Source organism: Giraffa tippelskirchi, chromosome 12 (genome assembly GCF_054371585.1).
Source record: "Giraffa tippelskirchi isolate mGirTip1 chromosome 12, T2T-mGirTip1v1.2.pri, whole genome shotgun sequence".
Classification (NCBI taxonomy): Eukaryota; Metazoa; Chordata; class Mammalia; order Artiodactyla; family Giraffidae; genus Giraffa; species Giraffa tippelskirchi.
The window spans coordinates 129,852,081-129,863,699 of record NC_137286.1 but is presented as its reverse complement, the minus strand read 5'-3'; the positions used below and the strand labels follow the sequence as shown (position 1 = coordinate 129,863,699).

General features: G+C 38.2%; 1 long non-coding RNA gene across 2 annotated transcripts in view; it reads left to right on the top strand.

Moving 5' to 3' along the window:
• Positions 1-340: 340 nt before the first annotated feature.
• LOC145530202 (uncharacterized) overlaps positions 341-11,619 on the top strand; it is a 68,501-nt gene continuing 57,222 nt past the window's right edge. Inside the window, exons 1-4 of one of the 2 annotated variants that reach the window (XR_014071544.1) lie at positions 2,242-2,748; positions 3,154-5,645; positions 7,502-7,584; positions 8,014-8,572. This is a non-coding gene — a long non-coding RNA (uncharacterized LOC145530202). Of the gene's footprint in view, positions 844-2,241; positions 2,749-3,153; positions 5,646-7,501; positions 7,585-8,013; positions 8,573-11,619 lie in introns of those variants that run through there. The other variant, XR_014071543.1, reaches the window with a different exon arrangement.

Here is an 11,619-nt window from a genome sequence, read left to right as displayed (position 1 = left end):
GACTTATCAAAAGGGAGAAATTTCCACTTCAAACTCCTTCTATGGACACACCAAATGTACATGTATATATGAATCAATTCCCTCTGAAAAGAACCTGAGAAGTAGTTGAACATACGACAGGATGAAAAAAGACTCCATCGAGGTGGACAGGAGGCAGAGAAAGCTCTTCCCCAAATACTCACACCCTGTGTTGCAAGACATAATAGAGAGGGATCTGACCAAACAGACACTCCTCCCAGGAGACTGAGGGGTTGTCACCTCACAATGGGCATCTAAACCCTCGGAATCTAGACTGGAGAGACAAGCCCCTCAAATGCCTGGCTTACAAAGCCAATAGGCTGATGTCCTGGGGTCCTGAAATGCTAAAGGAAACTGACAGCCCCCTTCAAAGAGCTCAAGTGCAGTTCTTTTTCCCTGAGAGCCACAAAATAACAGCAGTTTGAAAAGTTCTGAGACTGTATGTGAAGAAGTGTGTGTGTCTTCAGTTGCTTAGTTGTGTCCGACTCTTTTGGGACTCCAAGGACAGCAGACTACCTGACTCCTCTGTCTGTGGAATTCTCCAGGCAAGAATACTGGAATGGGTTGCCATTTTCTCCTCCAGGAGATCTTCCCTACCCAGGGATCGACCCGGAGTCTCCTGCACCGGCAGGTGGATTCTTTACCACTGAGACACCTGGGAAGCCCCATATGTGAAGGGTGATTTGCAAATCTGGAAACACTGGCTCAAGGGGCAAGAGGATGATGGAAATATCCCCCTCGCCCCCAGTGGCAGAGGCACTGACAGACACCATTGTTGCACTCCCCACCTAACCTTGCCAACATAGTGGGTGAGCTGGATCCGGGGTGAGTAGTTGCAATACTACGCCACTGCACTGCTGAAGCCAGGGAGCAGCTGCAGCTGCAGTATTCCCTTGCTGCCCAGCTGGCGGGGAGAGGGGGTGGGACAGAGTGGATAGTCACGTCATCGTCCTGCTCCCTAGCTAAAGTCTGTATGGGGTTGGCTGTAACACTGCTCTGAACCCCCGGTTGAGCTGGTGGGTGGGAGCTGTCATAGCATGTCTTATCCTTCTCTCAGCCTAAGGTCAATTGATATTCCCCGGCTTCCTGGCTGGAGCTAGTTAGCGTGAGCTGTGGTGGGGTCAAGGCACGCCTAGGCTCCGCTGCAGAAGCCCATGAGCACAGGCAATAAGTCATGTTCCTAATGCTTTCCTGAAACCAGAAACAAGCTCTTCCCTTTTACTTTCCAGCTACCCAGCTAAAGCCTGTGGGTATACACAATCCCCACAGGTATGCACACTCCTTGACCACTTGGCCTTGGTGGGCAATAGGGCTTGAGTTCCTGAGTTCCAAAAGACCATGACAATCAGAAAAGATAGTTCTTGACAGGCCACCACCCCCAGGGCACTGCACATAGAGAAGACTGAAACACAGTCCCGGTTCTCCTGTGAAAAAAGGCCTATTTACTTCCATCAGAGTGTTACCCTGAGGGACAGGCATCAAGTTGCTCACACACCTAGAGGCTAAGGAGGCACTCTAAGAGACAACCTCTAAGCTTCACTACGGCTCAGTGAAGTCCCCCTAAAGGAGCTTATACACACACACATTAAGAGCTCCATTTTTTTCAACTGTCACCCAGGGGACACCTTTAGATCACCAGGTCTGGAATTAAGCAGGACTGTGTATCTCTATGAACTTCCCAGGTGGCCCTAGTGGGAAGTTCATAGAACTTCCCTGCTGGTGTAGGAGACATAAGAGACATGGGTTCCATCTCTGGGTCAGGAAGATCCCTTGGAGGAGGGCACAACAAACCACTCCAGTATTCTTGCCTGGAGAATCCCATGTACAGAGTAGCCTGGAAGGTGTACAGCCCATGAGGTCACAAAGAGTCAGACACGACTGAAGTGACTTAGCACACGTATGCATATTTCTGCACACTATAAAAGCTGCTGCTTAAAGGTATGGCATCCTTTAGCTGTGGCCTAAAGGTGAGACTGAAAAAAGGTGGTAAATGAGATTCTTCCCTGTGGAACACAGAGCCCTCAGCATGCCCTCAACTAAAGGGGCATTTCAAGAATAAATCAAGCAGCCCCTTGTGCAACAGAACTGGAAACAGGCACCTGAAAGATGCTCAGCTTCACTAATAATCAGTCAAGTTCAGTCACTCAGTCATGTCTGAGTCTTTGTGACCTCACGGACTGCAGCATGCCAGGTCTCCCTGTCCATCACTGACTCCCAGAGTTTACTCAAACTCATGCCCGTTGAGTCAGTGACGCCATCCAACCATTTCATCCTCTGTCGTCCCCTTCTCCTCCCACCTTCAATCTTTCCCAACAGTAGGGTCTTTTCAAATGAGTCAGTCTTCGCATCAGGTGGCCAAAGTATTGGAGTTTCTGCTTCATCAGTCCTTCCAATGAATATTCAGGACTGATATCCTTGAAGATGGATTGTCTGGATCTCCTTGCAGTCCAAGGGACTAATCATCAGTGAACTGCAAATCAAAACCATGAGATATCACCTCACACCTGTGAAAATGGCTATTATCAGAGGCTGGAAATAACATGTGTTGTGAAGAATGTGAATAATAGGGAGCCCTTGTACATTTTTCTGGGCTTCCCTGATAGCTCAGTTGGTAAAGAATCTGCCTGCAATGCAGGAGACCCCAGTTCCATTCCTGGGTTGGGAAGATCTACTGGAGAAGGAACAGGCTACCCACTCTAGTGTCCTTGGGCTTCCCCTGGGGCTCAGCTGGTAAGGAATCTGTCTACAATGTGGGAGACTTGGGTTCAATCCCTGGGTTGGGAAGATCCCCTGGAGAAGGGAAAGGCTACACACTCCAGTGTTCTTGCCTGGAGAATTCCACGGACTGTATAGTCCATGGGTCACAAAGAGTCAGACACGGCTGAGCTACTTTCACTTGTCATTTTTAGTGAATGTAAATTGGTATGGCCAGTATGGAGAATAGTATGGAGGGTCCTCAAAACACTAAAAATAGAACTAAGATACGATCCAACAATTCCACGTCTGGGTTTTTATTCAAGAAAGTGAAAACACTAATTGTGAAAGATATATGTTCATTGTGGTACTTTGTATTAGCCAAGATATGAAAGTGAAAGTGTTAGTTGCTTAGTTGTGTCCAATTCTTTGCAACCCCAGGAACTGTAGCCTGCCAGGCTCCTCTGTCCATGGAATTCTCCGGGCAAGAATACTGAAGTGCCATCCCCTTCTCCAGGGGATCTCCCCAACCCAGGGATGGACCTGGCTCTCCTGCATTGCAAGCAGATTCTTTACTGCCTGAGCCACCAGAGAAGCCCTGACCAAGATATGGAAGTAACCTAAATGTCCATTGATAGATTAATGGATAAAGAATATCACACACACACACACACACACACGAATATTACTAGCTATAAAAAGAAAGACATCTTGCCTTTCATGACAACACAGATGGATGTAGATGTTAGGCTAAGAGAAATAAGTCAGAGAGAGAAAAACAAGTTTAGTGATTTTACTGATAGTATGGAATCTAAAAGTAAAATATGAACAGGCAAAGAAAACATAAAGAGAAAGTGAGTCACAGATACAGAGAACAAAATGATGGCTGCCAGAAAGCAGGGGTTTGAGGGGATGAGGGAGATGGGTGAAGGGGTTAAGGGCTGAAAACTTACAGCTAGAAATGAGAGAGACATAATGTAATTGCAATAACATTGTAATAATACAAAATTCTCTACAAAAAAAGGGTGTGCATCTAAAATATTATCATTGCTTATTTTTGGATGGTTAGTATATGACACTTTTTATGCAATTCTTCTAAAATCATTTTATATCATATTTCCAAATAATTTCTCTAATAATTTCAAAAGAGTGTACTTAGTGTTAAGAAGACTTGCTGTGTTTAAAAACACACCTTTGTGATCTTCATAAATGACAGTTTCTCCTATTTTGTCAGGTCAACTTTAATACTGACATGAAATCTTATAAATTTCAAATCCAAAGTGCCACTCCGCTCTTGGTGGAGGTAAAGAAATTCCTTTGATGCAAAGATTCCAGGCTGAATGGGGATCCTCTTTTCAGTTTCCTTTGTTAGCACTGCATTTATTATCTCCTGCTGAATCTGCGGCATAATGCTCATATTTCTTTCAGGCGTTCATTTCAATATAAACCAAATGGGGGCAATTGGGCTTTGCAGTGACTAATGAACCTTGCAAATATATCAAGAAGACTATGAGTTCCCCAAACATGTGCTGTGCTCTTATTTCTGGAGTATACCCAAGCATCAACATTTCCTTGTTCAGAAGAGCTAGTACAACATAAACAATCATGATTCTAGGTATAGCATTCCATTGAACACAACCTGAATATGTGACAAGTCATATTTATATTTACCTTTTAGATCTAATCAAATTTATACTAGGACAAATAATTTAGATTGATATGTAAGAATACTTTTTAAACTTTTTTAGATTTTATTTGTTTTGATTTGCACATAAAAACCTTCACAAATATCAATATAGCTTTATGTACTCATGGCATAATTTTTTTTTTGCACCAACAGTAGTGCAAAGTAAAAGGTACTGCTAGAAGTTATTTTATTTAATTGTGCATTTGAATTAGAAAACATTCATGTAAGCTCTGTGGATTGAAATCTAAAGAACAAAGGAAACATTTCACTAATCATTGCTGGGAAATACAGCCAAAGAGACCTCTGTTACTAACTCCCATTAGCAATATTGAAATTTACACATGAAATTAGCCATGCATTTATTCATTTGCTGAAAAATGAGAACAGAACTCTATAGAGATAGCGCTAGGTCCACAATAGGGACATTGAAAATTTATTCAGACTAACAAGTGAAAACAATGAGCCAAAGTAATGATCTTTATTCAAGCAAACTGTCTGACAGGAGCTACACAATTGATTTACTACATATGAACCATTTGATTTCAAAATCTCAAATATTGTGGGAAAAAAGTAACTTATTTATTGATAGATTAGTCTATTCTAATCACATTGAAAATAACATTAAACGTTAGCCAAAAGCAAGGTGGTATTTTTCATGTTAGTTTTTCTAAGCAATTTTAATCGACGGATTTAAAATTTCCATTAAATTCACTTTTTTAGTTGCCTATTAGGATATTGGAGCCTTAAATGAAACCCACAAAACTGAAAACTGCTCAAATAGAGCTAGTTTCATAGGGGGTAGTATTCTAGAGAGAAAGTTGTTATACTAGAAATGCCATCCTTAGGATTCCATATTTATCATTTGGGAGAATATAATATAATACTTGAAATGATATATAATTTTGAAGAATAAGCTTCTATTTCCAAAATGATATGTTAACATGTATGAAACAATAAATATTAGGAAAAGACATAGGTTAAGTTTTCTAAAACTTTATATTTCATAGTAAAACATTTTTGTTTTCTACCATTTAATTATAAAAATATAGATGTTGTGAAGCATTTAATAATCATATATAATTTCCCACTAGTATCTGGACTTCCCTGGTGGCTCAGAAGGTAAAGCGTCTGCCTACAATGTGGGACACCTGGGTTTGATCCCTGGGTCAGGAAGATCCCCTGGAGAAAGAAATGGCAACCCACTCCCGAACTCTTGCCTGGAAAATCCCATGGACAGAGGAGCCTGGTAGGCTACAGTCAATGGGGTCACAAAGAGTCGGACACAATTGATTCCAAATCAGGAAAGGAGTACATCAAGGCTGTATATTGTCACCCTGCTTATTTAACTTATATGCTTAATAACTTATTTAACTTAATAACTTCAGATATGAAGATGACACTACCCTTATGGCAGAAAGCAAAGAATAACTAAAGAGACTCTTGATGAAAGTGAAAGAGGAGAGTGGAAGTTGGCTTAAAACTCGACATTCAGAGAACTAAGATCATGGCATCTGGTCCCATCACTTCATGGCAAATAGATGGAGAAACAATGAAAACAGTGAGAGACTTTATTTTGGGGGGCTCCAAAATTACTGCAGATGGTAACTGCAGCCATGAAATTAAAAGACATTTGCTCCTTGGAAGAAAAGTTATGACCAACCTAGACAGCATATTAAAAAGCAGAGACATTATTCTGCCAACAAAGGTCCATCCAGTCAAAGCTATGGTTCTTCCAGTAGTCATGTATGGATGTGAGAGTTGGAGTATAAAGAAACCTGAGCACCGAAGAATTGATGCTTTTGAACTGTGGTGCTGGAGAAGACTCTTGAGAGCCCTTGGACTGCAAGGAGATCAAACCAGTAAATCGTGAAGGAAATCAGTCCTGAATATCCATCGGAAGGACTCTTGCTGAATCTGAAACTCCAATACTTTGGCCACCTGATGTGAAGAACGGACTCATTTGAAAAGACCCTCATGCTGGGAAAGATTGAAAGCAGGAGGAGAAGGGGATGTCAGAGGATGAGATGGTTGGATGGCACCACCAACTCGATGGACATGAGTTTTTGTAAATTGCGGGAGTTGGTGATGGACAGGGAAGCCTGGCGTGCTGCAGTCCATAGGGTCACAAAGAGTCCAACATGACTGTGCAACTGAACTGAACTGAACTGATTTGGAGTAAAAACTGTGCTGTGCAGTGCCTTGCATAGCACAATCTATATGACCCGCAGACCCTGAAATAATGCACTACACAGTCGGCTTGGCTACATGTTGTGGCCTTGGACACTGAAATGAAATATGACAAACTCATACTTTGTGCCATAATGAATTATTAGAAAGTTTTATAGAATAACCTGAAATGGTATAGAATGCTATGTTTCCAAATGAATGGTATAGCAAGTGGTACTGTATTTCTTAAAATATCTATGTAGTATATATATATATATATATATATATATATATATATATTCAAGATAAAATAATATGATAAATAATAGATTTATTCTTTTTCCCACACTGTTCCTTTCTTTATGTAATGTGAGTTGCTGACCTCTATCACTATTCTCATGGAAGAACTACTTCTAACATTTCTTACAGGACAAATCCATTGACAATTAATTCCCTCAGTAATTTTCTGAGAAAAATTTATTTCTTCTTCACTTTGGAAGGATAATTTCATTGGTTATAGAATTGGAATCTGGTGTTTTGTTTTTTCTTTCAACATGTTAAATTATTTCATTCTACTCTTCTTCCTTGCATGATCTGATGAGAAGTTCGCTGTAATTCTTACCTCTGTTCTTCTATAGGGAAGGTTTTTGTTTGTTGGTCTGTTTGTTTGTTTCTGACCACTTTCAAAGTTTTCTCTTTGCTTTTCTACCTTTGTTTATTTATACTGCTTGGTGTTCTCTGAACTTCCCTGGTTCATCGTTCATGTCTGCAATTAATTTTGGAAAGTTCTCAGCTAGTATTAGGTCAAATATTTCTTGTTCACCTTTTGTTCTTTGCTTCTGCTATTTCAATTATGCATATGATACATTTTTTGATATTATTCCACAGTACACAGATGGTCAATTCTATTTTTATTTTTTTCTCTTTTAATTCCAGGTAGTAACATTTCTTTTTACATATCTTCAAACTCATGGATTCATTCCCCAGTTGTGTTAAGTCTCCTGATGCTCTCAGCAAAGGTATTATTGATTTATATCCCAGTGTTTTTATATTTCTGGCATTTCTTTTTTTTTCTTAATGTTTCCATCTCTTGCTTATACCATCATACTCTCTCTCCTTGAATGTTGTCTATCTTGTTCACCTGAGCCCTTAATATACACTAGAGTTATTTAAATTTTTTTATCTGGTAATTTCAAAACTGTGTCATATCTGAGTTCTGATTTCTTAGTTCTGTTTAGTTTCTTCAATTAAAAAAACAACTTTTCTTTTGGTTGTATTGTTAAAAGCTGAACATGGTGTATCAGGTAATGGGAAGCAAATAAAAAGGCCTTTGTGAGGTATGTCAATCTGGCTAAGAGTTGGGCTGCTTTTACTCTTTGGTGTACTTGTAGTTACTAAAGGCTTCAACTTTCTCTGTGCCCTTGTGTTTTTCTTCTCCCTAAATACAGTATGTGGCTTGCCCCTCTGTCAGCTATAATCTGCTACAGTTATCCAGCAGCCATACTGACTTGGTAAGGTAAGTTGTGGGGGAGGATTCCATCTATCTCTTGCTTTTATTAATTAAGAGAATGATTTTTACTACTTCAAACTTGATTTTCCTAATATGTAGATTCATTTCTTTAATTTTTCCTAAAACAGCATTTAAAAAAGCAAATAGTCACATGAATACCAAGAACCTAGCAATACAACAATATGGAAACATTGATGGGATTCAGTCAACTGGAAACTTCTTACTTATTACATCATTGTATATAATAATCATTATATGTAGTAGGAATTCTAGAATCAGGAAATCTTGGAGCCAAGATAGTGGAGATTTTAGTATTGAAGATACATTTCTAAATGTTTTTTTCTAGTTCTTTTAAGAATGAAAGATGGCATCTATGATAATGCAAAATAATTGCCTTTTTATATAGTTCTCTTTTTAGAAGTAAGCATATGAGCTATTAAAGTATTATTACATTGTCATTACAATAATTCACAACTAATAAAATACTTCTTACTCGTGACTTCCTTGTCTCAGCTATCGACACCAGTTGTTCTACTCTGACACCTGCGAATCAGACTTCACTGTGTTATTTTCTTTACCGCTCAGTTCCCATTTCATAAGCACCACATCATCATTCTCAGCATCTTTTTAATCTGTTTCTTTCACCGTCCTCTGTCATCATCATAGTCCTCAGCAATGTCATGCCAAAATAAATCTTAACCAACTGTCTGAGTGGCTTTCTAGACTTCATTTTTCCTCTCATCATACCATGCTTTACAAAAGCATTTGAGTGGATTTAATTATATAACTTTTCTATAAGCTTTCCTTGGGGAAATTCAGTATTTGCTTTACAATCACTTTCATGTCCAAGACTTTGTAAAACTTGCTTCTTATTCTTTAATCTTCACCCTCTTCCTCTACCACTCAAAACTTCTTTTATATCTCCAAATGAGCCATGCAATCTGTCTTTCTCTGCATTTGTATATGTTGGATCTCCTTGCTAAGTTTATGTATTGTTCAGTTATCAGCTCACATGTCAATACCAGTATCTTTTATGTTCTGACTTTAATATATGTTTTTTAGGTACATTCCTGTAACAGTTCTCTTTCCTCCTGACAAAGTACTTATCACATTTTTAAAAAGGAATTTCTTGTCTGTCTTCTTGGTACACTTAGACTCTCTAAACATCAAGCATTTTTTGATTAACTGTTCTTCTCTCATGAATAACCAGTATCTGACATATAATAAATTTCAATACAAACTTATTTGTCATTGATTTAATGCTCCAAATATTTTTCGATGACCTAATGGTCTTTTAAATTGATATGCTTTTGTCTTCTGTCATCTAAATAGAGCTTGTAGCTACTTTAAAAATATATTTACTCTGAATTAATACTAGAATGCCTATATTATACAATATTATTGTGACTTATCCAAATATATCACCTTTAATTGCACAACTTGTTAATACATATGCATTTTATATTTATAATTTCAATATACACTTTGTCTTATTATACAAATCATTTTCCTGTAAGAATTACCTCTGTTTGCAAGAAGAACAAAATAATGCAATATTTTCAGTGCTTGGTAACCTGTCTAACAATAAGGAGTCTCACATACCATAAGCAGAAGAAACACTAAAAACTAATTTTATCATTTTTCATAAGCAGTAATTACTATCAATGGCAGACCCTAAGGTGGAGACACTGAGTCAAAGGACATTTTTTTTTTTTTTGTAGTGAGCTTTTTCACTTTGGGTTATTTTATAGTTTTCAAAGATCTCATTAAGAGTAACTATTGAACACTTTTCAGAACAAATTATTGGCCAAAAAAAGAATATTTAAATCTTCATCCCTTTTGGGAGTTAAAATTGAATCTATATAAATGAGAATAGGAATTTCAGTCAAAGCCTGGACATGTCATTTGTTTTTAATCACATGTTTAATGAAATTTACAAAAAAATATATACTAGACTCAAACCTTTGGGTATATACTGGATATAGGTTAGCTCCTGCATATGCTGTCTGTTCACTGTCACTTGCATTTTAGTAACTTTTTATGCAAATGAACAAACTTTGAACATCTCAATTTAAATGATGAGAGATATGCTGAACTTTCAATATATCAACAAGGATTTCTAATTAAGACAGTTTCATAAAAGCAAATGGAGTATTCACCAGGAAAGTAGCTGATTGCTTGTGCTCAAATAAACAGTAAGTCTCAGTAGATTTTGTCTAACACTCAACTTTTGGTTCTCTAGAACATCACTGTAGATAGAGTCCTGTCTCTCTGCTCATGCCCTAATGCACACGTGTTATACATCACTACTGAAGGCAATCATTTTGAAAGTTCACTTCCAAGAGGCTGGTTTAGAACTTCAGTTAAATATAAACATTACCCTCTCTCAGAAGTAACTGTTAAAAAAATATAAAGCTTTCTGCTCACTTTCCAATCTAAGTGCACTACTTGCTATTGTTCCAAAAACTCAATTTTCTGCCTGGAAGCTCTTTCTTAAAATATCCATATGACCATCCTGTCCACATCTTTCAAAATAGAATAACAGATCAGAATTACTCTTCTATATGAAATAACCCTCTAAAACTAGACATAGCATATGAAACGGTGGTTTTCAAACACAATATGTTAGGAAATGATGGATAATAGATAGTCCCCGAGAGAGTAAACAAATTGAGATAAGCCTTGATGTCCTACTTTATCGCTTCAAGACAACATTCTAACTGAAAGAAGGAGAATCAAGAACGGGAACTCCAAATTTCTTGATTTGTTGAGACAGAGTTAAGAGTCTAAATGGACAAGTGAAAGTTAAAGTGTCAGTCTCTCAGTTGTGTCTGACTCTTTGTGACCCCATGGGCTGAAGCCTGCCAGCTCCTCTATCCATGGAATTTTTCAGGCAATAATACTTCAGGGGGCTGCCGTTCCCTTCTCCAAGGGGATCTACCCAACCCAAGGATTGAACCCAGGTCTCCTGCATTGCAGACAAATTCTTTACCATCTGACGTACCAGGGTTTAGGCATATTTAAAGAGCTGAACACAGGGGCAAGTCCAGAAATATTCAGAGAGGTCCCCTAGAATATTCATCAGAGTATTGACTGGTACATGTACGTGAAGAAAATATCTAAGGGGAAAGAAGGAATAATCTTTAGTGTTCACACAGGTCTGGAAATCATGCCTCACCACCACCAGGCAGGAAATCATACCTAATTTCCACCAGGTGGAAAACTTTGTAATTCATTGAGAATTGGGTACATTACTCAGGAGGGTCTTGCCTTAATCTTAGATCAATTTAGATCTACACTAAATGTTGTGCTCTTCTTACCTAATAGTCTTTAATGCCTAATCTGAAGAGATAAAACAGATTCAGGTAGTTTACACTCTAGAACAAAGTTATAGAATATTTATGAACTACAAATATATCTAGCAGCAGGTGAAATACACAAGATCATACAAAACAAAGAAACAAAACTTGTCAATCTAGAAATCAATACCCAGTGAATGTCATGCAAAAATAAAGAAAAAAAAGATTGATGATGTATCAGTACA